A 4744-nucleotide genomic window follows, 5' to 3' on the forward strand; every position below is an offset into this window, starting at 1 on the left:
AGCCAGTCCGGGTGTTTTATTTCTCTGATGAATCCGGCCTCCAATAACTTGGCTAGTTCCTCTCCCATGGCCTGTCTCTTAGGTTCGTAGAAACGCCGAAGAGCTTGCTTGACCGGCTTGAATCCCTTTAGGATATTGAGGCTATGCTCGGCCAGCCTGCGTGGGATTCCTGGCATGTCTGAGGGATGCCAGGCGAATATGTCCCAGTTCTCGCGCAGGAACTCTCGTAGAGGGTGTTATCCGATAATCCTGGCCCGCTGCCTGACTCTAAGTTTAGGGATTGGATGTTGTCCTCCCGCGAACGGGCGTCAGGCTTGGAGCGCTTGGGAATCCGGACATAGTTGGTCCTCAAGATAGAGGAAAGGTCGCCGCATTGTTCCTCCACCACTGCGATATGATGGGTGACCGGTGGAGAGTTAATCTCCCATTGATCAGGTTTAAGCCCAATCCGATCATAGTCCGTAGCAACTCCCAAGGCGGCGATGCGATCTAAGAGCTTGTTTAAGGAGGCGAGCTCCATTGGATCCATCTGTTCGGCGAGTGCCGATTTGACGTGGAGGCTGTTTTCGATGACCTGAGAAGTCATCGTCAGCGCGGCGGCCGAATAGGCGGTCATGATGAAACCGCCTAGCCGGAGAGTTTAGCCGACAGCCAAAGCTCCCCCAACAGTAGTACCGTCTTTAAAGACGAGATGAGACATCCTTCCTTCTGGCGACGACACAGAGGAACTCTCAATGAAAGCACCAATGTCGGTGTAAAAACCGGCGGATCTCGGGTAGGGGGTCCCGAACTATGCGTCTAAGGCGGATGGTAACAGGAGGCAGGGGACACGATGTTTTACCCAGGTTTGGGCCCTCTTGATGGAGGTAAAACCCTATGTCCTGCTTGATTTATTCTTGATGATATGGGTATTACAAGAGTTGATCTACCACGAGATCGGAGAGGCTAAACCCTAGAAGCTAGCCTATGGTATGATTATATGTTGTCCTACGGACTAAAATCCTCCGGTTTATATTGACACCGGAGGGGGCTAGGGTTACACAAGGTCGGTTACAAAGGAGGAGATATACATATCCGTATTGCCTAAGCTTGCCTTCCACGCCAAGTAGAGTCCCATCCGGACACGAGACGAAGTCTTCAATGTTGTATCTTCATAGTCCAATAGTCCGGCCAAAGGATATAATCCGGCTGTCCGGAGACCCCCTAATCTAGGACTCCCTGAGTCCTCTCGCGGTCTTCTTTTGTGCTCTTGAAGCTTGGCCTTGGCGTGAAGTAGGGCTTGTTGGGACTTGTGCATTTGCGCTTGTGGAGCATCTTCATGATGATGGTGTCGTTGTCGTGCTTGAGCTCGTAGTAGATGTCGTTCGTCGTCGTGGTGCATATGTTGCTTGGAGGTGACTTGCCCTTCATGACGATGTGGATCATGAACGTGATGTTGGTTGCCATGGAGATGTGGACGTGGACGACTTGCGCTTGCATAATTTTTCCCCTCCGAAGACTTGTGACTTGAACATCGCCGCCTTGAGGATGATGAAGGGGAAGAACGGTTGATCAACAAGGTCCGAATCTCCTCCATCCTTGCATCTCGCTCCTCCTTTTGTGCGAAAAGCTTGTTGTTGATGTAGTCCCTTTTTCTCTCTTCGAAGTGGTGGTTGTCAATGGAGAGGTTCTCGATGCGCTCCCTTAATCTTGATTGTGCGCCTTGCATTTGTCATTGTAGATCGAAGATTGACGCTTTGGTGATGTAGTTGTTCACGCCGTCGTTGTTGTTGAAGACTAGAGATGAAATGCCTTGCCTATCCATCAGGAGACTCGAGCCAATATGAGTGGGAGAAAGATAAGAACTTATACCAAATGTACCTTGACCGAAGTTGAAGATGGATCAATGATCACTCAATGATGTAACAAGGAAATAGCACAATTGGTACCAATTCTTGTCAATTTCTCACACCTACAAAATAAGGCTTATGGTGGAGCTCGGTGAGGATAGTGGCACAAAAATTTGATGCAAAATGTTAGCAAGAGTCAATAATGTTGAAAGAGATTCACAAATTTGCAAGTGAGATAAGTAGACCAATAGCAATATGGGTGGCACACAGAAACGCACACACGGATAGATAAATGGGATCATGCAACCAAGGATGAGCACAAAATGTGGAATCCACGGAAAACGCTCGTGTTGCACAACTCAAGAGAGATGCTAGCACGATTGCTCAATAGGCAGATACGACACTTGTTCACAACCTATAAGATGCAAAATGTATCAACTTTCTATCCCAAGTATGCTATGTGTATGATGTTCCGGTGGTATGATCCGAGATGATCGGATATGACAATCTTATGTGCAATGTGGTATGATGCTATGGCACTTGCTTACAAGCTCCTTGTTCAGTCTTTTTCTTTTCTTAAAAGCTTATTTTTTTGTATATGGCCACAATGCGAAATGCACAAACCAAGATAGCAATTGGGTATATACGGGAACAAACTTGTGGCACAAGGGATGATATGATACCAATATGATATGGTATGTATGCAATGGAAGGTGTAGATCACTAATGTGCACAATTAATGTTGCCGGCAATACTCAAATGGCTAGTCTCGATAGGCAAGTGACACAAAATGGGCTAGGGGTTCTCAATGCAATTGCAAGGGAATATACAATGGAGGGTTACCACGATACCAAGATGATATGGAGGTTACCGTCCATGTCGATGATGAGTGGCGGTGATCTTGATGGAGATACCAAGATGATGGAGACTCATCCCTAAGTATCCGAAACAACTTAGGAAACGGAAAAACCGCGAACTCCAAATCTCAAATGTCAAATGGTGGTAGCGGGAATGCGATGGTGGTTGCGGAAGCTCAATGGGATTGCTGAAATGCAATGATGGGTTTTGCGAGTAGGCAATGCGGAAATGGATGGTAAGGTGGGGTACTATACACGATGCCGAAGTTGAGGTCACCGTCCCTAAGTAGCCGAAACACCTTAGGAGACAAAACACAGAACTCAAACAAGGTCAAACAAAAATTGGTTATGTTGGGGTGGCGGAAATATATGGTGGGTAAGCCTATGCGGTAGTGGTGGTGGTAGTTGATGAAGAAGCAACCATCCCTAAGTATCCTAAACACCTTAGGATACCCAAATCACAACTCAAACAACCACTAATGCGAAGGGAACCAAATTGGTTAGGTTGCGGAAGTCGGTGGTGGTGTAGTGGATGATGTGGTGGAAGCCCTAGGCAAAGATGCCAAAGTTCCAAAACTTTGATGGTGTCAAAAGATGTTGGTGATATTTTTGTGGGAAGAGGGATGTCAAGAGCTTCAAAACGAGCTAAAGAACGTCAAAATCGGAGTTCGGATGAATTAGTTACAGGCGAAACAAGAATCAGCCGAAGTCTGAAACTACAGGTTGCGGACGTCCGTAAAAGGACGGCTGTCCGGGGGCCGGACGTCCGGTGGGCTCGGAAATCCATAAATTCTGCTCAGGTTAGGGGGTTCCGGTCGTCCAGTAAGTTGCAGATGTCCAGTCGTTCCAGGGGCTCCAGACGTCCGTAAAGTGTCGGTCGTCCGGTGGGTCGGAGTCAACGTGAGATGCGAGATCCGGGGCGCGATTTTGGGCGGAAAATGGGGATTTTGGGGCCAAAATTGATGAGATTTCGTGGATGAAAGATGGGAAAACTTCGGGAGATGCTAGATCCACTTGAAACCAAGAAAATCCATGGATCAAATCCAACAAAACTTCCTCAAACCAGCAAATCACAAAAAAATTGGGGCTATTTTTGGTGGGGATTTTCAAAATTGGAGAAGAACACAACAAAATTAGGCTAGAAAACACAACGGGGAGGCTCCGAAATCGTGATCAATGTGGCTCTAGATACCAAGATGATGTAGGGTGGAACCCTAGATGGCCGATCTTTCACGAAAGGAGTGGATCCCGCGATGAACACGAAGAACACGAGGGGAAACATGAGGGGAAATCACAAAGGGGAAACACAAAAGAAACACTCAAACCAACAAGAACGATCACACATATGCTAGATCCTCGAAACACAAAGAGAAATACATGATCCAAAGTCAACAAAGGACGATACAAGATGTAACCGGTTCTTCTCCGTGAGGAGGTCTTGATGGTCTTCTCCATGAGGAGGTCTTGAATCCAACGTGCATCTTCTCCGTAGAGGGGCCGCGGTCTCTCTCGTGGAGTAGATCCGATGTGGATGAGCGAGACTCTATCTCTAATATGAGCTATCACAACGCTAACCGTAACTAGGAAGAGGTGGAGGAGTATATATAGTCTAGGTCCACGAAGGGGTAAGTGGGGGATACATGGGCCTTTGCCCGATACTCTGCACACAGATAGGCGCCGGTCGTCCGACGGGTACCGGACGTCCGGTGGCTCGCAAGGGTCCGGTCGTCCGGTACTTGTCGGACGTCCGACGTTTTGGCTCGGGATAGCTGGCATCGGATTTCCAGAAGTGGCCAGTCGTCCAGTGGCATCAGACGTCCGCTCGTTTGGCTTGGGCTTCAGGCTCCGGATTTCCAGAGACGTTCGGACGTCCAGTCGTTGTAGGGGGGTCAGACGTCCGGTAAGGACCAGTCGTCCGGCGGGTGTAGCCTCCGGGCTGCTCCTTCTCCTGTTCCTCGCGCTTGGTGTCCTCTCTGTCTTGTCCATGGTCTTCCTCTTGGTTCCTGGTCATGCATAGCACACATGTTTGAGGTAGTAGCCATGTCTCACATGTGGAAA

The sequence above is a fragment of the Triticum aestivum genome, chromosome 4A, assembly GCF_018294505.1.
Source record: "Triticum aestivum cultivar Chinese Spring chromosome 4A, IWGSC CS RefSeq v2.1, whole genome shotgun sequence".
Classification (NCBI taxonomy): Eukaryota; Viridiplantae; Streptophyta; class Magnoliopsida; order Poales; family Poaceae; genus Triticum; species Triticum aestivum.